A 22,208-nucleotide genomic window follows, 5' to 3' on the forward strand; every position below is an offset into this window, starting at 1 on the left:
TAGAGTAAGGCCAAAGACCTTAGTAAGCATAAAAAAAATTGTATTCAGTAAGACCTTAGTATTACTAGAAGTATTTATTGACTGATGATGAAAATCACTGACAAATTAATATCAGATATATAAGAATTGTAATAGTGGATGTATGGGATATGAGAGAATATAACCGGGACCTGTCTTGGAGATTGTATAGACCACTCTGTCACACTGTACAATGGAGAAAACTGTGTTCCAGAGAGGGGTAGTGGCTTGCCTGGGGTTGAACATGGTGTCCGTGACAAAGCTGCAGCTATTAGTTTCAGTCATTTGAAATCATGATACCCTCAAAAATAGCAGTTTCTTACCTACTAGTTTCATTTAATAGAAACCCATTCTTCTGATATTACCTTATCACTCAAATCTTGTACAGTTAGTGTCTAAGGAGAGTAGCAGCCTGCACTTGGTACTTTCCTTGATACCACTGGGACAGGCCAATTCCAATGGTTGGTTGACCTTTAAGTCTGACAGCAAGTGGCATTCTCAAGTTCTTGTATACTTACTATGCCACTAAGATTGCACCTTTTAATGTTTTTATTTTTGCTTATGATCAGAGATTTGATGAAATGTGGAGAGGGATATTAGTCATAATTCCAAATCTTACCTACAGGTTAATGATAGATAAAAGAATATGAGAGATGCCAGAAAAATAGAAAAGTTTGGGTAGCATTCATTCACTCATTCATTCAACATACTTAGGGCAAAGTTGGTCTCCAGTTTTCTTGTGTGCCTGACATGACTATATTAAGATTATTTTCAGAGGAATTGGAAGTTAATGATTTCTGTCATCTTTTCTTGAGTACTAACCTTTTTCCTTTCTTGCTTGTGTTATTCTAGTTTACTAAGTGCTGATTAATCAGTAAGTGAGAAGAACCTCCCTTAGGCCCAGCATCATGGCAGTCAGGTAAGAAGATCATGGTGTAAGTAGATTTAATTCCTGCTTCCAGGAAGAGATTCTGATCTACTTAGGATTTAGAACTAGCACATGAAACAACTTCTAGGGAAAAAAAAAAAAGAACAGAACAACTAACAATGTAATAATTGTTTTGTAGTAATTGCAGAAGAAGTTAGAATTCGGCAGATCAATGAAGCCTAAAACAACCATCACAGGAGTGCAGATCCATGCTTAGGATTGTAACTGTGTCTTAAGGTTTAACTTAATGACTATGTTTATTTCTTTACATGGTTTTCACATAACCAAAATAGTTTCACCCCACAAATAAAACAGGCAGGAAAGAAAGTTGATGCCACTAACCCACAGAACTTTCACAGACTGGCACAGATCCATATAATTCTTATGGTTCTGAGTTATACTCATCTCCCCACAGGATTATAAATATGATTTAAGAAATTCCTATAAAAACTTTACAATTTTTGTTTTGAGTGTGGTGATGCACACCTGTAATCCCAGCTACTCGGGAAGTTAAGGCAGGTGAATTGCAAGTTCGAGGCCAGCCTTGACAATTTAGCAAGACTGGTCTCAAAATAAAATTTCAAAAAGGACCCAAATGATAGAGCATTTATCTGCCATGTGTGAGGCCCTGGGTTCAAACCCCAGTATGGGGTGGGGAGGGCAGTGGAGGAGCTTTACAATTTTTATCATATATAAATATATGAGACAGGGCTTGGGTTCAATTACCAGTACTGAAAGGGTTAAAAAAAAAGTCTAGCAGCTTTTTCTTCTATCATTGTACTTCATTTAGGCAAACTGGACGGACGATCTATTGAATTCTCAGCTCTGGGTGTAAGTAGACAAGTGGTGGTACCATGGTGAAGGGGGAAGCATGCAGGGTCCCAGTCAGGTGGGACTTAATTCATAGTAGAAAAAAAATCTAGCAGTAGGTTGACATAAGAATCTGAAAATCTGAGCATGGGTTTTGCCTTTGCCAGCTGTGAATTGTGTGACTTTGGGCAAGTTCCTTGTTCTCTATAGCATCGAATATCCTTTTCTATGAAATAGTGTTCATGCCTCCATTGGATGGGATGGTGAAAATAAATAAGATGTGAGGTAAATGTAAAGGACTTCGAAGGGCCTGACACTGGAAAATGAGCATCAGCTGTTATCTTCTTCCTGCCTTCCCATCAGTTATAGAGAGGGTTAAGACATGATCCCTGCCCTAGGGAGCAGCCGTATGCATGCTGTACATGGTGAGATGAACTATGGCAAAGGAGAAAATTATTAAATATCCATTTAATTTTATAGTCTGCCTCTGATAAAGTAAAAAATGGCTATGATAAATGTATTTTTTGAGATCTTTTATCATTTTTAGAAAGATCCAGCTAACTCACGACAACAAAATTATGTGAAGTTGATTAAGAATGTTCACCAGGGCTGGGGGTGTGGCTCAAGTGGTAGCACGCTCGCCTGGCATGCGTGTGGCCCGGGTTCGATCCTCAGCACCACATACAAACAAAGATGTTGTTGTCTGCCGAGAACTAAAAAATAAATATTAAAAAATTCTCTCTTTCTCTCACTCTTTTTTTAAAAAAAAAAAAAAAAAAGAATGTTCACCAAACACTTGAGACACCTAGTTCCCTTTGAACTAGCTGTGAAAGGTTTAACAAACTGATGAATGGGTTATTATCCCATTTTTTCGGGGTAGATGATGATCGTAAGCATCTATATGAAATGTATTTGGGTGACAGTTTGTACTATTTGTGTATTTCAACTCTTGAAACTCCAAAAGAAAAAGAATCTGAGAACACCTTTCCCATCCAAGTGGATTATGATGCCTATGATGTTCAAGTAAGTGTTCAGGCTGCCCAGCTCATCCTGGGATCAGCCCCTTGCCACCTGCTTGTTTTCACCTGATTTACTTAGGGGTGCATATAAGAATTGTTTACAAAACCTGAGGTCCAATAAGGATCTTTATGAGCTGAACCTTAAAAATGTTTTAAATAAGATTAGCCAAATGGAAGCCATGCCATGTAGAAAATTAAGAATCCTGTTTTCTTGGGTTTTGCCCCAGACATTTTGTTTGCCATAAAGTAGTATCTTAAAATAGAGAGAGAGTTCTTAGGCTTTTTCTAAGAGAAGCAGTTTACAAATTTCATAATTTTCTCTAACTGGGATGGCACTAATATAGATCCTCAGATCCAAAATTTCTTTTCAGTTTGTTATTGCAAAAGCTCACGATCTTTCTTTTATTTAATTTCTGCTTATTAAATTTGTTCTGTGATGTTCTGGTCATGCAGTAATTTCCACTGTGATAGAGTTAGATATACCAACTTGTTCATTCTACCCCAAATTATAGATAATTTTCTTCAAATACATGGTAATCTGGGCTTTTGTGCTTAGTTCTTTATATTTTTAAAATTAATGTGTATAATAGAAATTTAGCTTTTTTTTTTTTTTTTTTTGGTTTGTGTTTTGGTTCCTCAGTTCACCAAATAATGAGTCCATTTTCCAGGTTATTTCCTCTTGTTTGGGAGGTTTTGCTTTTTTAATTTTTGTTTGTTTGGTTGGTTGGTTTGGTAGCACTGAGGAATCAAACCCAGGGCTTCGTGCCTGCTAGGCAAGTGATTCACCCCTGAGTTATATCCACAACATTTTTTATTATGTTTTGAGACAGTTTCTTACCAAGTTGCCCAAGGAGGGCAACTTACAGGTCTCAGTCTTAATTTTTACTTTTCAATATGGGGATCTTGTTATGTTCCCCCGAGCCTATCTCAAGCCCTAGACTCAAGTCATCTTCCTGCCTCAGCCTCCTCCTTATTGTGGTCTACAGGTGTGCCTCACCATGTCCAGTTACCCACACTGCGTCTTAATTGGTTCTCTATCCCTTGTACTTGGCTACACATATGCTGGTGCTCAAATATTTACTTTTGAAACAGCAAATATGTAAGTGAGCACTTGGAATGTACTTTTAGGCTTTGTTAAAGCTCTGAATTAACAGAAAATCTTTCTTGGAAGAAACAGTTCTGATTCCAGAAGGGCAGCCCTATTGGTAGAGTAGCTCTTTGATTCTGAGGGTTCACGTCCTCATTGTACTTCTCTTTTGCTCTTTCCTCTGACTACTTCTTGAGATTTTCTACCCTAGGGAAATGTATGTTTTAATAAAAATACATTATTATTAAAACTTTAATTAAGGAAATGTTTAAACATGCTCAATTAGAGAGAAGATTTCCCTGAACATCTATTAACATGTTGCCAGACTTGTTTCATCAAATTTCCTCTATTTCTTGGGGAAAAGATATTCAATAGAATATTCCACCCAAATAAGGCAAGGGGTAATATTACAAGAAACAAGGGATTAGCACAATCCCATTGGATGACACCCAAGCCCAGAGCTGAGGCACTTCCTTGCTGAGCAAAGGTAAGTCCCACTTGCTTTGCACAGTGTGCGATGCCAGTTCAATACCCTCATTATTCAAGGATCAAGAGGTGTGCTTAGCTGTGCAGGGCGGCCCCCAATATCATCCTTAATATGTTACCAACAGAACTCAGATCTAGCCATCCTCCAATCTATCCTTCCTCCTCTGTTCCCTCTTCTGATGTTGCCTCCTCACCTCCATTCTCACTGCTTTTGTTCAGATCCTTTGGTTTCTGGCCCAGATTATTGCAGTAGTCTTCTAAGTGAATCTTCCTTCTAAGTTCTTGTCCCTTCTGATTCATCTTCCATACTGTTACCAATAAGGTATTTCTAAAGGCAGATTTGATTAGCTTCTCTTTCCTACTCAGTGTTATTTTACTGTTGTTATTTCTTAGTTTGTTTTATTGGTGCTGAGGATTGGACCCAGGCCCTCATGCTAGTCAAGTTCTCTACCACCAAGCTATATCTCCACCACTTCCATGATTCTTCATGGCTTATAGTGCTAGACATCACCTTGCTTTTGCCTATATTTGTTTCTTCACTAACTCCATTTCCACATAGCATTGAATGCGGAACAAGTGCAGGCCCTAAAACCTTAGGACAGGAGGCCCAACTCTACCTCTAAGGAGCAGTGACTCTCAAGTTAGTTACTTAACCTCTGTATTTTCAGTTTCTTCAGTATGAGGAGGAGACTCATAAATATTTAAGTGGAAATCCATATAACTGCTTATGACAGTGCCAGGAACACATGGTGTGTGTTCAACAAACAGACGCTATTATTGTTTTACTATATGAGCATATTTTATATTCTATCAATTGCTTAAGACTTCTCAAAAGAATATGTCCTCATATTCTTTGCATAGTATAGTACCCTTGTATAGAATATGCTTCTTCCCTGTCTTCAGCCCCTGATTCTACCTGAAAAACATCCACTAAGTCTATGTGCTCCCAGTTGTACAAGTTGAGATATCATGATCCCTCTGTGTTCCCCAATAACTGAAAGAGCTTATCTTTGCTCATCTTCTTCCCATAGTGTTTAGCACATTTATTGCAAATAAATGTATACTTCTAAAACTGAGCTGTTATTATCTGAGAAGCACTTGAACAATCCACAGAATTGCTTGATATTAGAGTATTTGATTATATATTTTTGTGTTCTAGAATGTTTAACTTGTTATAGAAGTTGTGAGCTCCCTTTCATTGTTTTTCTAGTCAGGATGATGTAATTAAGTGGGGTCACCCTTACCTTGGTCTAGTTCCCTCATGACCCGTAGCATGTTTTCAAAAGGCCCAAGGGGTCTTCATTAGGGGGTGGGCTCTGGCCATGTGGAATTGAATTCTTTCTCATCTTTGACCCTAATATACCTGATCAATGATGTTAAAGAAAGCATTTAGGTACAATCATCCTAATTTTTATTGCCATGTGCAATAACCAGTTAATATTAGATCTGTCAGACTGTATCCAGAACCTTACCGCCACCAATCCGACCCTATCCCACCAACTTTTACTTGGATGCAGTAGAGTGCTAACTGATCTAAACTTCCCCCTTCCCTTTTTTGTAGTTTATTTTCAACATGACAATTCAGAGTGACCATTCTAAAATAGAAGTCAGATCATGAACCTTATCTAACACAAAATTTTCCAAGTACTCTCCAACTCACTTGGAATAACAGCTAAAGCATTATAGTAGCTGACAGAGCTCTGGAGTCACATTTCCCCAGATTAGTCCTAGAACTCATCCTATGCTTTCCACTCCCACTTTGCTTTAGTGGCTCTCTAGCGAGATCAGGCACTGAATCTCTGGTCCTTTCTCGTGCTCTCCTCCTTACTATGCTCTTACTCCAGAGAACCTTATGGCTAAGGTCCATGTGTCTGAGTTTGCTTAGAACAGTCCTGGTTTGAACTTGTTGACCTGTATTATTATTAGTGTCCCCTTTCAATCTCAGTGGTGTCCTGGATTGGATGATAAATTATATTGACACCCCCCATTTGCTCTCTTATGCTTTCAAGTCTTGGCTGAATTGCACATTCTTCCCCAGCACTCTCCATGCATCCTCCCTAACCTAATATTTTCCCCATAGCATCATCTGATATTCTGTATTTTTTGCCTTTGTATTCTTATTGCAAGTTTCCTGAGGGCAGAGGTTTTTGTTTTGCAAATGGCTATATCTCCAGAGCTTAAAACAGTTCTGACACACAGTAGATAATAAGGAGATACATGGTAAAGTAGATAGTTATAGTTGAATGAATGCTAAAAGCCTTCTTAGGTAAGCTTTCTCTAACTGACGCATGATGTAATTTTTCTTCTGATATTTTTCTTATAACCTTGTTGAGCAATTAAACTGAATTTGTTTCTTCAAGGACTTGGGACTCTTTTTCTACCACATTTGGTTTTTAAGTGACTTTCTTTACAAGCCATCCTCAATCTTCATGGAATATGTTTTGCCTCTTCAAACTCACTAAATGGTTACCCCTCTCAGAAGGCTTATTGAACTCTAGGCACTGTGCTATGGCCTGAGAAGAAACAAAAACAACTAAAGACACCAACTTTCCTGACATCAGGGAACTCTGGCTCCTCATTCCTTTGGAATTCTACTTGTAGCAGCTCCCATGTAGTGTATAAGCCATGAAAGGAAAGCCCTCTGGAAGGGAGTTAGGCCATGAATGGTTCCAGTGATGCAGTATGGTTTGATCTCTGCTAAATTGGGATATATTAGATGGGAAAGTATGCTATGATGAAAGCAACATGAATCTGGGTCCTACCTCTGCTCCCCGTTGGCCTTTGGAGTTTAGCCTTCAGCATTACCTGAGCCTCTGCTTCTTTTTGTTTTTGTTTTTGCTTTTGCTTTGCTTTCCTCTGCTGGAGATCAAATCCAAGGCCTCAAGCATGTTAGATAAGCACTCTACCATTAACAATACAGGGAGTCTTAGGTTCTTCATCTATGTAATGGGCACAGAGATTCTCTCTCAGCTCTCTACCCAACAGTTATTATGAGGATCAAAAGTGGTTTGGTTCATTTAGGACAAAATTGTCATATAGAGTCCTTGTTTGAGGATGAGGTGGAGTCTGAGCACAAAACCAGTTAATGTTTCACTCATTTAAAAAAGAAGAAACCACAAAAGACATGGGAAAACCTCATGTGTGACCCTACCTTCACCTTCCAAGGCTTGACAGTTTTAACCATCCCAAGGTGCTCAGATTTTCTCCTGTATTTAGACATGATTCATGAGTCATGTCTCTTTGGATCGCCCTCCTGGCTCTGTAGAATTTCCCTTTGAACATTGTCTGTGGGTACCTCAGAGCCATGCTCTTTGCTTACTTTTTTTTTTTTTTTTTTTTTTTGGTATCAGGGATTAAACTCGGGGGCATTCAACTACTGAGCCATATCCCCAGCCCTTTTTTGTATTTTTTATTTACAGACAAGGTCTCACTGAATTGCTTAGTGCCTCACTGCTGCTGAAGCTAGCTTTGAACTTGCAGTCCTCCTGTCTCAGCCTCCTGAGCTGCTGGGATTACAGGCATGCACCACCGCTCCCAGCTTCACTTACCTATAACAGAGACCAGGCAGTTTGGTGGATAGGATTAGGCATTTCAGTTTTATGGGGTTTTCTATTTATTTATTTTCTCTCTCTCTCTCTCTCTCTCTCTCTCTCTCTCTCTCTCTCTCTCTCTCTCTGTTTTTCAGTTTAATTTTTTTCTCTCTCTCTGTTTTTCAATTTATTTCTCTCTCTCTCTCTCACACGCACACACTCGTGCTTACCCTCTCCCTCCCTCCCTCTGTCTTTTCCCTTCCTGCCATTGTTGTTGGGTTGTTTTTTTTTTTTTTTTTTTTTTTGCACTACCTATGATTGGACCCAGGAGTGTTCTAAACCTGAGCTATACTCCCCAGTCCTGTTCATTTTTTATTCTAAGATAGAGTTTTGCTAAGGTACTAAGGTCGAGCTCAAACTTGCAATCCTCCTGCCTCAGCTGAGATTACAGGCATATGCTCCTAACTGGGCAGATAGATTTTATTCTTTTCTCTTTTTGTTTTTTTGGCACTAGGATTTGAACTCAGCCTTGAACATGCTAAGCACACATCTGCCACTGAGCTACACCTGCAGCTTTTTATTCTTTTGTTTCTTTAAATAAATAATGTGTTAGGAGACTTGTTGATTAGGGTCATTTCCTTCATTAGAGGTGGATAATTTTGGAAAAGAAGATAAATGATGCTGTGCTTTCTTTCTGTATATTGTTGGGATTCAGAATTGGCATCTTGGTATTTTGTTTTGTATTATTTGGTGTGGGCAACAATCTTTGGCCTAAGAGCTCAAGTAAAAAGTAGATGTACATTGGAGAAAAAAATAATCTCTTCAACAAATGGTGCTGGGAAAGCTGGAAATGCATACGTAGCAGAATGAAATTTAATCCCTATCTCTCACCCTGCATAAAACTCAAAGTGGATAAAGGACCTAGACATTAGACCCGAAACCCTGCACTTACTAGAAGAAAATGTAGGCCCAGCTCCCCATCATGTTGGCTTCAAAACTAACTTCCTCAACAAGACTTCTTAATGCAAAGAAGTAAAATTAAGAATCAATAAATGGGATGGTAACAAACTAAAAGCTTCTTCTCAACAAAGGAAACAATCAAGAATGTGAAGAGAGAGCCTACAGAATGGGAGAAAAATCTTTGCCACCTGCACCTCAGAGCATTAATCTCCAGGATATAGAAAGAACATAGAAAACTTAATACCAAAAACAAATAACCCAGTCAATAAATGGGCAAAGGAACTAAACAGGTACTTTACAGAAGAAGAAATACAATCAATTAACAAATATATGAAAAAATGTTCAACATCTCTAGCAATTAGAGAAATGCAAATTAAAACTACACTGAGATTCTATCCCACTCCAGTTTGAATGGCAATTATCAAGGATACAAGGAACAACAGGTGTCGGCAAGGATGTGGGGGAAAAGGTACACTCATGCATTGCTGGTGGCACTGCACATTGGTGCAACCCCTATGGAAAGCAGTACAGAGATTACACAGAAAACTTAGAATGGAACCACCATTTGACCCAGTTATCCCACTCCTTGGTATATATCCAAAGGACTTAAAAATCGACATTCTGCAGTGACACTGCCACATCAGTGTTTATAGCAGCTCAATCTTCAATAGCTAAACCATGGATCCAACATGGGGGTGTCCTTCAACAGATGAATGGATGAAGAAAATGTGGTATATATACACAATGGAATATTACTCGGCCATAAAGAATAATGAAATTATGGTATTTTCTGGTAAATGGATGGAACTAGAGACTATTATGCTAAATGAAATACGCCAATCCCCAAAAAACCAAAGGCCAAATGTTCTGGTATGTGGATGCTAACACACAATAAGGGAGAAGAGATGAGAGAAGAATAGAAATTTATTGGATTAGACAAAGGGGAATGAAGGGAAAGGAAGGGGGATAGGAATAGGAAAGACAGTAGAATGAATTGGACCTAACTTTCCTTTGTTCATACATGAATACACAACCAGTGAAACTCTATAATATATATAGTCATAAGATCCTAATTAGAATGCATTATACTCCATGTATATATAATATGTCAAAACACTCTAGTGTCATGTATATCTAAAAAGACCAAATTTTTAAAAGAGTGAAAAAAATTAGATTATAACACACTGAGCCTCTGAGTCATTCATCTAGGCCAAGTCATGTTTTCTATGAGTAAGTGCCATCCCTGAATCCCAGAGAATAGAAATGACTTGCTCCAATCATTGGCTTCTAGATCTGGGCCTGGAACCAGTATCAGAGTTCCTGTACTAACTGTCCTTTTTGACCTTGAGGTTCACAATCATAGAACATGTTCACACTTCTCAACTCTGAACACATGTCAAAAGAGAATTGAAATGGCTTTTCTCGGCATCGACTGTTTGGCTTTGAACTTTGAGAGTGAGGCTTCATTCTCAAAAGTCAAATTGGAGCAGAGCTGTCTGAACCATGTCTTAAAGACATCTCAGGTTGTGGGGGTTCTTCCTGTACAAGCAGAGCCAACTTGAGAAGCATTATCTTGGGCTTAGACTGCAAGAAAATTGTAAAGCTTCTAAGAAGCCCTTAAAATATGTTTTTCTAAAAATTCCTTTTTAAGTATGTGTGTGTGTGTGTGTGTGTGTGTGTGTGTGTGTATTAAACATAGCATGGGTCAACTTTTTTTTTTCACTCTTTATTGTTTTTAATTTTACAAGTTAGATTTTGACCTGGGAGCCAAAGCTGCTCTGATAGATTGAACTCTATGTATTTACAGTGCTGGGAATTGACTAGGACCTCACACATGCTAGGCAAGCATTCTTTCACCAAGCTACAGCCCCTGACCCATTTAAACTATTTATTAGTATAACAATTTTAGCTGCCTTATACAAGTAGCTTTGTTGTATTTTCTTAAGTTTAAAAAAGAAGTGGTCTAGGAGCTGGGGTTGTGGCTCAGTGGTAGAGCATGTGTGAGGCACTGGGTTTGATTCTCAGCACATCATATAAATAAATGAACAAAATAAAAGTCCATCAACAACCGAAAAATATTTTTTTAAAAAAAAGAAGTAGTCTAATGGTCAAATTCACCAACCAAACCTGGCAATTGATTATTTAATAGTCTTCTTATTACCCAGAATTTTGGAAATGCCAATTTTATAATTGCCTCCATACTATTTCTTAGGTCAAACAAGAAAATCTACGTCATTACTGCTGCTTTCTTTCTTTCTTTCTTTCTTTCTTTATTTATTTATTTTTATATATAGGGGGCAGATACTGGGACTTGAACTCGGGAGCACTCTACCTCTACCTCTGAGCTGTATCCTCAGTTCTTTTTATTTTATTTTTGAGACAGGGTCTTGCTAAGTTGCCAAAGCTGGCCTGGAACTTGGGATCCTTCTGCCTCAGCTTCCTGAGTCTCTGGAATTTCAGGTGTGTGCCACCATGCCAAACTTCTTTGTTTTAGTTTAGTCATGCTTTATGTTTATATGGATAGATGTTGTGTGGCTTTTGGCTCTTGACAAAAAACAAATAGCTTTTTTTTTTTTTTTTTTTTTTTTGTGGTACTGAGGATTGAACCCAGAAGTGCTCTGCCACTGAACTACATTCTCATCCTTTTTTAATTTTTTTTATTTTGACACAGGGTCTTATTATGCTGGTGAGACTGGCCTTGAACTTGCAATCCTCCTGCCATAGCCTCCTGAGTCACTGGGATTACATGTGTTCAGCCAGACACTATAACATTCAGCAGCTAAAGCCTGGTGTTTCAGATGGTTAATAATGAAATAGAATATCTGTACAGTTGAGTAAACTGCAGGTCACACCTACTTACTGTGTGACTTTCGGTAAGTTACTTCACTTTTCTGAACCTAATTTTCTTTTTCTGAATTGTTTTTTCTTTTTATTGTAGTACTAAGGATTAAGCTCAGGGCTTTATGCATGCTAGGCAAGTGCTCTGCCACTAAAAGACTTGCCTGGCCCTTTAAAAAAAAAAAATCATTTGGGAACAAAAAGTCTCACTAAATTGCCTGGTCTGTTCTTGAATGATCCTCCTTCCTCAGCCTCCTGAATAGCTGACAGTACAGATGTATACTACTTTACTAGGTGTTTTCATTTTCTTAATCTGTAGAAAATGTTTAATATATATTTTATATTGATTCCATGATATGTGTTTGATGAAATGATATACTGTATTTGTCTGACAGTAAATATATCTTCAATGGCATAGATTGAATGTCCCTTATCTGAAATGGTCAGGACCAAAAAAATATTTCACATTTCAGAGTTTTTAAGATTTTGGAATATTTGCTAAACCTTACTAATTGAGCATCCCTAATCTGAAAATCCAAAATGGTCCCAAATCCAAAATTTTTTGACTGTGATGTCAAAGTTCCAAATGTTTTGGATCTCAACATTTTAGATTTTGAATTTTTGGATTAGGAGTATTTAACCTTTCATAGTAATTTTTTAAAATCTGTAAGTAGTTCCAAAAAGTTAAAGTCTAATTTTTTTTGACCAAGCAATATCACCTTTTTAAATTTAGAGAAATTTATATATTTTAATTTCACTCTGAGTATATAGTTCTATGAGTTTGACAGTTTTAATAAAATCATATACTGACGAAAAATATACATCAAAATGCAGAATATCTCCATCACCATTCAGAATACTCTCCTGGTGCCTCTTTGTATCTAATCTTTCTCTGATCCCCTAACAACTACAGATCTGCTCTCTGTCCCTCTCATTTTATATTTTCCAGCATGTCATATACATGGAATCATACAGTGTGTAGCCCTTTGTGTCTGGCTTTCACTCGGCTGATACATTTGAGATTCATCCAAATTGTGCGTGTATCAGTGGTTCATTACTTTTTATTACCCAGTAGTATTCCATTGTGTGACTCTACTGCAGATTATCCCTTCACCAGATCATTTGTATTCAGATTTTGGCAACTATGAATAAAGCTGCTTTAAACATGAACATACTTTTTTATCAACAAACTTTTTGTATGAGCATGAGTTTTCATTTCTTTTGTGTAAACTCCTAAAAGTGGGAATGGTAGGCCAAATGTTAAATTTTAAAAACAGTTTTCTAAAGTGATATATCATTTAGCATTCCTACCAGCAATACATAAGAATTTCAGTTGCTCCACATCTTTGTCAGCACTTGCTATGATCAGTCATTTAATCATTCATTTAGGTGTGTAGAAGTATCTCAGTGTACTTTTAATTTGCTGTTTCTCTAATGACAAGTGATATTGAGCATCTTTTTATGTGCTCATTCACCTTCATCTGTTTGATGAAGTGTCTGTTCAAATCTTTTGCCCTTTAACTCATTGGGTTGTTAGTTTTCTTGATCTTGAGTTTTGAGGGTTCTTTGTATATTCTGGATACAAGTCCTTTGCCAGATAATGTGATTTACAACTACTTTCTCCCAAGTCATAGCTTGTTTTTTCAAAGATTTCACAGACATTTGTGAATATTTGTTATTGATGTAAAAGATTCAAATGACAGGTGTAATTAGAAGTGGAAGCAAAGTTTTCTTTTACTTGCTACCCTCTCCTGCTTCATTCCTGGAGATAGCCACTGTTGACATTTTGCTGAGAATCATTGCAGTTCTTTTTATGGCATAATTTTCTAGTAAATATGTATATTTTGTGAATGACATTTAAAGTACTATTGTGTGTATTTTAAAATTGATTCTGTTACCTTTTTGTGAGTAAGTTGCATTTCAAAGAATGTTTCTCTTTTCATTTACAGGTAGAGTCATTGTTATTCTGTTACAATGGTGAGTTTTGATGTCTTATGTCATATTCTAGAAAGCCATGATTTGAGGAAGAACAATTCTGATAGATAAAGATGAATTATGAGTGGACTAAATTTAAATAGGTCATTTTAAATTTGCTAAAGATTGCTCTAATTAGTTGAAATAACTTTGAAATTTGTGTATTTTCTTAAAAAGCAGATTACTTTGCCAAAAGACTCATTGTGGAAATAACGGTATTGATAACCTCAGAGTAAAGTTATGATTCATTCCTAAGTTTTAAATTGTTCATTTTGTCTTTGATTGATTCTTTTGTGCCATTTGAAATACTCAGCCTAGAATTGGCACTGGTTCCAATTTATCTTTTTAGTTTGAATTGGAGTTTTTTCATCCATACCTGTCAGAACTCTTTTGCAGAATAACCTTCATTCAGACAAGCTGATTTTTTTTTTTTTTTTGGTTTTTTTTTTTTTTTTTGGTCTTTCCATAGGTATGAATCCTAGGACTCAGAATAAGTTGTAGAAGACAGTTTTTCTACCTCTTCAGATCCAAATAAGAGGGGGCAACTGAATAGTAGGAGGGGGATGCTAGGGTGTATGAGATACTCAAAGGATAAGGAAGCAAGAGGAAGCCCTATAGGAAGAGATTTCCATAGAGGCTCTCATACCAGTCTAGAGTTGGTATGAACCCTTAAATGCCTTATGATATCTCTGAAAAAAAAATGGAAAGAAATAATAGGCTTTTCCTGGAATCTATTACTCACTTATAGTTGAAAATATTTGACTAGTTCACACTCATTTTGACCATTTTTGTCTCTTTAATACCTGCAAAGTAAGAGAATATCTAAAATATCTACAATCACAAAATAGAAAAAAATCCTGCCACCTGATCAACTTTGTTTCACTTTCTGTGACCAATGGATACATCACTGAGTCTCTTTGTCCCCATTTATGATTAACTTAATCCTTTCACTATTTCTTTAGGTCATGGTTAGTGATTTTTAATGGCTCTGTAGACACATTACATATCTTGATTTGAATAATGATTTCAAGTAATAGTGTATATGAATGGCAGTAAGTGTATTTCTTCTTTCCTTTCATATACCTGGAATATATTTTCCAAAGTAAGCAGTAGTAGGCAAATTGATTATTCTCCAGAAGGTAGAGCTATCTGTGAATAGATGACCCTGTTTTTCTATAATTTCAGCACTAGGTCTTATTACCTATTTAGTTTTTCTGAACTAAGAGCTCCTCAGAGGCCTTCTTTTTCAGAACTGGAATGTACTGGGTTTAGACAAGATACCATGTTTTCTTCCTCCCAGGACAGAAAATAATTAAAAAAGGCTTTCTCATCATGGGATTTTGGGACCAGACATTTGAGTTCTCTATATCTTGAGTATGCCCAGCAAAAAGAATTTCTCCAGATTTTTATAATATTCAGGAGGCTAATGAGGGCCAGCATTACCTACAAGGGCATGAAGATATAGTGGACTTCTGTTTCTAGCTTCCCTGCTATGGCTTTGGTCAGGTCCTTTTGTTCTTTCCTTGGGTCAACCAGGAAGCAAAAATAAGTTTAGCTATTCTGTACTATGTTTTGAATTCCCAAAAGTATTAATGAGTTAACAAGACCTGTGTAGACCATGAAGATGATCTTAACCCAGTGTTTCTTGGGATAGTTTACTGTGACTTAGAACATACAGGTATTCCTCATCCCTGTGAGGGTGATGTGAGGGCAAATGAGGCAACAAGGGTAACACCAGGTTGTGAGCTGTAATCACTATACAAATATAAGATGTATGCATGCCTCACTCAGGACTCAGAGGAAAAGGCATGGTGTTCCATATTGCTTCTCTTACAGAGATTTAAAAATAATCTTCATTTAAAACAATCTATACTTAAAGATTAAAATAATCCTTGCCTAAATAGACAGCAGCCTGAATTAGCCTGTTTTTCATTACTAAAATGAAGTACCTGAGGTGGAATAACTTTATGAAGATGTTTATTTAGTAATGATGGTGGAATGTGATGAACATCATTATCCAAAGTATATGTATGAAGACACAAATTGGTGTGAACATACTTTATATACAACCAGAGATATGAAGAATATGCTCTGTATGTGTAATATGAATCGTAATGCATTCCGCTGTCATATATTTTTAAAAATCAATTAAAACAAAGATGTTTATTTAGTTCACAGTTTGGAAGGCTGAAATTTCAAGCTGCATGATGCCAGCTCTGATGAATGCCCTCTGGATACATCATATGGTAGTGGGTGGCATAACAATGAAATAACCTGTGAGAGGGATGATCATGTGAAGAGACAGGAACCAGAGCATGGGGAGGGGCCAGAACTACCAAGAGCTAATCAAGAACTATCTCAGAGTCCCACCTGAATTACCCTAATCCTTTCTAATCACTTCCCATTAGGAACCTCTTAAAGGTTCCACACTTCTCTCCCTACACTGAGGACCAACCCCCAACACACAAGCCTTTGAAGGAAAAATTGCATCCAAACCATAGCACTGCTTTATAACTTTCAGTGATTCTTTTTGTTGTTAGTTGCTCAAGACAGTACAATGATCTTGACATATCATACATTTGTTTCAAATAGGGTATGAATTCTCATTTTTCCACATGTACACATTTCAGGATCACATTGGTTATACATCCATATGTATACATACAGCAATTCTAGTGTCAGTTGTATTCTGCTGCCCTCCCTATCTCCCCCCTGATTCTTATTAGGTAAAATTTTGCTCTCTGGGGACTTTATGGCAGTACCTGCAGACATTTCTGGGTTTTGCCACTAGAGGGAGGCACTGGCACCTAGTGAAGAGAATATAGTGATGATGCTCAATATTGTACAATGTTCAGAACATCCCTCCACAACCAAGAATTATATGGTTCTAAATGTTAGCAATCTCCAAGATTCAGAAATGCTATTTAACTGAAGAGCAGACAATTCCAGTCAGACCCATGTGGTTGCTCCTACTCTGGTGATTACTTTTCATTTCTGGATTGTCAACTCTGTCTCTTAATGCTCCAATCTCATAATTTTCCTTCCTTGGATTTTCCTCTTGCCTCTTTAGATCTGTTACTTAGTCCTGAAGTTCTGAAAGTATTTCTTATTTCTGGTACTATGTGCTATTTTGCTCTCAAATCAGACTAAGCTTTTTCCCCACCCAACCACTCTGCAGTCCCCTTGAGAGACTCTGGCCTGAGCCTCTCATCTGTTTTCAGAATGTTGATTTGCTTGGACATGTAATCCTTCCTGCCCTACAGTAACCTAACTGGCATTGTGACTATAGTTCATGATCAGCAGAAAATGAAAATATCAGCTGTGAATCCTACTTGCATGATGGGATTGGAGAAGCTTGTGCACTGTTTCTTTTTCTTTCTCCCTCCATCACCATTTTCCTTTTTTCCCTCCCTGTCCTGGCAATTTTATCACTTTTTACCATGAACAGTTTTTTCCCATTCTTTTCCTGTCTCTTGCCTTCTTATCCTAAACTTGCCATGGTGACCACACATACTCCTCCCAACCCAGTTTACAAGGAAGTTCTGACACTGTATGCTCCCCCTGTAGTGAGTGTCAGACTTCTGTTGCACAGCTGGAGTGGAATAGAAGTCTCTCAGTGCTCTAACATGCCCCCCTCACCACCAACTACTTCCCTACCCACCAGGACCTGCAGAATGACTATATGGAACGCTGCTACAGTCTCCTCCTGGAAGCAGACAAGAACAGGTTATGTCAAAGTTAAAGGCACTTTGACAGGGTTCAGGGCACATCCAAACATATGTATTTGAATACCAGAGTTTCAAACCTGTGTCCTTCTTTTACATTTGGGAACTTTCATGATGTAAGAACTGTTCATTTCTTTCAAGTCAGTTTCTCCTCATGTTTTCTATTGCATTTATTTTAGGCACACTTAATCTTTTCTAAGATTATTGTTTGGGCATAGAAATATTATCTGCATTCTATTTCCAGCCCTTTGATCTGATTGTTTGTCCCAAAGCTGATTTACAAATTGTTAATTTTATGAATTGCCATAGAATGATTATCCAGTATGAAGCAAAGGAGAAGACAGCAGAATGGACTCTCAAGTGTTACTGCCCCAGGCTAAGCACATTCATGTGTGCTTTCATTTGTTTTTTCAGGAGGGATGAAGAGAGTGTGAGTCGATGACTGCCCAGCAAATGTGTGAAGTGTTCATTTGCCAGTGCCTCCTGTAGAGTTACCCAATCATAGTGCAGCCCAAAGCACAGAAACCCAACCTGACTATCCCACCCCACTGAGCAAAATAGCCCACTCTATAGTGGAGGTGAGTGCTCTCCTTATATTTATTCTTTTCTCCTAAATTTGTGGGATTGGGTTTCCAAGATGATAGGGAATAGATAAATTTAGGAACAATAATTTTCAAGACAAATTTTTTTTGTCAGTTTTATTCATATGAGGAATAAAATCTCTCAAGTACTAATTAATCTTAAACATTCTTTTTAAGTTACAGCTCTCCTTTCAAGGTAGATTCCGAAGTTTAGGAGTAGTATATGTGACTTGTATAGTAGCTAGAAGTAGTAGGCAGCAAAGCCAATACTGAGCTGTCAAAAGTATATCATGAATATTCTAAACCAGAATTTGATATTTAATTATTTTTAGTGCAGTACCTATCACACTGTAATTTCTAGATACTGCCTAAACCTCATTTTTTTTCCTGTTTGTTTTTTTTTTTGTTTGTTTGTTTGTTTTCTATTCTGAGTTATCTTTCTTTTGTTATTAAAGCTTGGTGACTTGAAGCAATAATAGGCCATTTGTTAGTGACAGAGGCTAAGAACAAAGGATCAGTAGCACTCTTAACTGAATAGGAGCCAAGCTATGAAGAGCTGAAATTAAGTGAGGATCCTAGGAATTAGAAAGCAGTGATCGCTTCCTAGATCAGTCAATAAACTTTGACTCTTGCTTCCTCATTGTTGCTAAGGAGACCTCCACTCCCCTAACCATCCAGTGTAAAAACTCAGATCATTTTGGGCTTCATTAGTGCTGCTCTGATCAATGATCAGAGAAGTGTGACCTGTTAGTGGGGCCTAGTGGTCCATTTTAGGCCCCACTGTTTATAGCTAAAGCTTTGGACTCCCTCTGGATTTTTGTTGAAACTCCTTCAGACATCTATTGTACATTGTCTTCTATTCATATTTCATACACATTAGGCTTTTTGAGTGTCAAGACTATTTTCATCTTTTTATCCTCCACAATGGAAACTGTGTGCATAGAATGCAGCAATGTGGGTCAATAAGTATATGATTTCATTTATGCATTCATACATTTACTATTCATTCAACTGTCTTTGAAGCTCCTACTCAGAGGGGAGATTTATAGCCCAATGAGGAAAAATAACTTAGGCTATGAAAAAAAATACATGTTATGATATTCAAGAGTCTGTGAAACTTTAATTATCATCTGATCTGGTCTGGAAAGTCAGGGACAGCTTCGTGGAGGAGGTGATGTTTGAACTTAGACCTGAAGTATTGCAAAGGTTATTAGGAGAAACAGATTGGGAGAGGAGGGTAGGAATTGAAGGGAAGAACATGGAAGCAGAAGGATCCGTATGTGCAAAGGCCCTGATATGGGAGGCATTTTGACACTGGGAACCAAAAAGAAGGCTAGTGTGATGGAGCACTGGAGTGAGCTAGAGAGGTACAGTCAGAAGTGTCAGGAGACTTAGGCCTCACCAGACTCTGAAAGGATTTTGTTCTCTAACAGAACATGGAATGAACTCACCTGTATTATGGCCCTATTGAGTCTGCCTATCAGCTGCTTTCTGGAATAGGTGGTCTATGTCCTCCATGGGTCTGTAATTACTCTTGTGTCCAGTGCTGATTCTCATTGATTCTTGAACCTTATGTCAAGGCTAGTTGACTAGAGGCAACTTGCCTGACTATACCCTTTCTGTTTATTTTCTCCTTAAATAAATGTAATCTCTCCTATTTCTGTAGTAACAGAAATGGTGCCGTTATTATTATAATTTCTGGAAAAGTTGTCATTATAACTAAGTTTGGGCTGCTCACTTGTCACAGACTCCCCAGTGTGAGCCATGCCCTGTTCCACTAGAGAATAGAACAGCATTGGCCTTTCCCTTTGGGATCAGAGTCTATTGGGAAAGATTGATTAAAACTAATAATCAAAAGTATGTATTTAATCAGATTGTAAAGAGTGCTATGCAGGATAAAAACAAATAACTGAAGCACATCTAATTTATTTTTAATGTTTTTATTAATGCATTATTGTTATATATAATATTGGCATTCATTTTGACATAAGCAAACATGTATGGAATATAATTTGTTCCACTTTAGGATGTGATATCACTATCTTCCTGGCAGCCCATAAGGTGTTTCTAGCATGAACACAGGAATTCCTAGATGGGGCATGTTCTCTTTCTAGTTGTAAAAAGTGAGACTAGGAGAGGTTTGGTCCTTGAGATCATGAAGCTGCCAAAAGAAAGAGTTGAGGTCTAACCTTGAGTGACCTGAGTCAAAGTCTTGCCTCTTTCTAGCATGAAGCTGTTCTGCCACCTCCTCTGCATTATCTGAGATATTTCTATATTCCTAATGAAGATCCTCTCAGCTTCTGCCATTATCATCTCCTCACCACTCCTGTGCTGCCTGCCACTATGTGACTGTCTCAGAGCTGAACAGTTCATCCATAGCACTGAATATATTTTGAATTCAAGAGTATTGCCTTAGCTTTATGTCCTTTGCAGCACAATTTTTACTCTCTCGAATTCTTGTCTTTTTGATTCTTAATTATTTTCCTCTTTCTTGCATTCAATTCAACCTTGCACAGGGTACACAAGCATTCTACTTCTGAGCTACAGCCTCAGCCCTCAGTTAATATATTTTGAATAACTGCTATGGGCGTAGCATTTTACCAGGTGCAACTGAAAATATATGAACAAAATTCAGCCCTGGCCTCCTGGAACTTTTATTTTTTAATTTTAAGAAAACTTTAAGTATACATGAGATGGGATTTCACATGTTGCCCTTGTACCAATCTCCCCTTATACCCGTCTACTACACTTGTTTCACTTGTCTATTAATTTGTACTTGATTGGTTCTTTATGTAATCTTATCCTTCCCTCCCTGATTTTTTAATTCTAACTTCCCCATATGAGAGAAAACATTCAACCTTTGAGTTTCTGAGTTTGGCTAATTTCAGCTAGCATAATATTTCCATTTCTATCCATATACCAGCAAATGCCATAATTTCATTTTTTTAATGGCTGAGTATAACTCCACTGTATACATATATCACAGTTTTTCAATCCATTCATCTATTGACAGACATGTGGGTTGCTTCCATAATTTAGCTATTGTGAATTGTGCTGCTATAAACATTGATGTGGCTGTGTTGCTATAGTATGACGATTCTGGATCTTTGGGGAAAATACCCAGGAGTGGGATAGCTGGATCATATGGTTCCATCCCTAATTTGTTGAGAACTCTCCAGACTTCTTTCCAGAGTGGTTGTACTAGCCTGTAGTCCCTCCAACAATGTACAAGTGTTTTCCAGTCTTTCTTAACCTATTAATACTTACTCCAGAATGTTCTTCCTCAAAGGATGAGACATCAGGCTACTCAATATGGCATGTGATATCTAGGTGCTATCAGCACAACTAGGGTCTAGTCTGCTGCTGTTTGGTTTGATAACAGAAAAATATGCTAACTTCTAGACTTTTTAACCAAGAACTATATTCTTCTATAAAACTTCCCTTCAAAAGAAAGCATTGCCTCTTCTGTTTCTCATTTTCTGCATCTGTGTGGATGAAAAGCAAATGCCTTTTGTAGGAATAAGCCTCAGCCAGATGGAGAAAGACTTACTGTTTTTCCTATTAAGTCTTGTGTCCCGAAACCACCCTGAGGAGGAGGAGTACCATGGTGGAGTATGGGCAGTACTCTTGACACAGTGACACTAAAGGACAAGAGGATCACAGTGATGCAGTACCTTCTCACATGAATCCTTGGATATTTAAGATCTTCAGCTCCTGTCCTGAATTATGTCTGCTTACTAATTTGTGAATAGTTCTTAGTTCAAACCCTGAAAGTTTAGCAGTTGTTTTTTTTTTTTTTTTCTTCAGAGTGTTTGTTTTGAAACAGCTCTGAGGTTATTTTAAGGTTATGGTTTACCCACGGAATCAAAGAGATTTGATTCAGCTTGTACTGTTTAGCATGATTAATATCAAGCCAATTAAAAATAAAGAACATAAGGGGAGAAGAATGAAAAAAATTAAGATCTGGAAAATTTCCATTACAGTCCCCTGGAATGAGTTGCTTACTATAGTCAAGGGTTGAATGCCAAGGACAGTGCTAAGTGCATAGGACAAAAAAGAGAACTGTGAGGAATGATCTTTTGAATGTCTACTTATGCCCTGTATTCTTTAGGTACCCTGTAAAACTGTCTGGATCCACTGCACCTATAGCCTGTGCCCTTTGCCCTCATACTCAGAGTTTGTTTCCTATTGGGTTAAATTCTCTCACAAGCAGCTAGAACAGAACAAGTAGCATTACCTGTTCTGGCTATGA

General features: G+C 37.5%; 1 long non-coding RNA gene across 26 annotated transcripts in view; it reads left to right on the forward strand.

Moving 5' to 3' along the window:
* Window positions 1–22,208, forward strand: part of LOC110596936 (uncharacterized) — a 98,951-nt gene that overhangs the window by 14,770 nt on the left and 61,973 nt on the right. For 22 of the 26 annotated variants that reach the window (XR_013434956.1, XR_013434964.1, XR_013434965.1 and 19 more), the window contains 5 exons: window positions 871–937; window positions 11,222–11,298; window positions 11,510–11,711; window positions 13,626–13,653; window positions 17,790–17,953. This is a non-coding gene — a long non-coding RNA (uncharacterized LOC110596936). Of the gene's footprint in view, window positions 1–870; window positions 938–11,217; window positions 11,299–11,509; window positions 11,712–13,625; window positions 13,654–17,789; window positions 17,954–22,208 lie in introns of all 26 variants that reach the window. The other 4 variants (XR_013434955.1, XR_013434974.1, XR_013434976.1 and 1 more) reach the window with 3 other exon arrangements.

Source organism: Ictidomys tridecemlineatus, chromosome 2 (assembly GCF_052094955.1).
Source record: "Ictidomys tridecemlineatus isolate mIctTri1 chromosome 2, mIctTri1.hap1, whole genome shotgun sequence".
Taxonomy (NCBI): Eukaryota; Metazoa; Chordata; class Mammalia; order Rodentia; family Sciuridae; genus Ictidomys; species Ictidomys tridecemlineatus.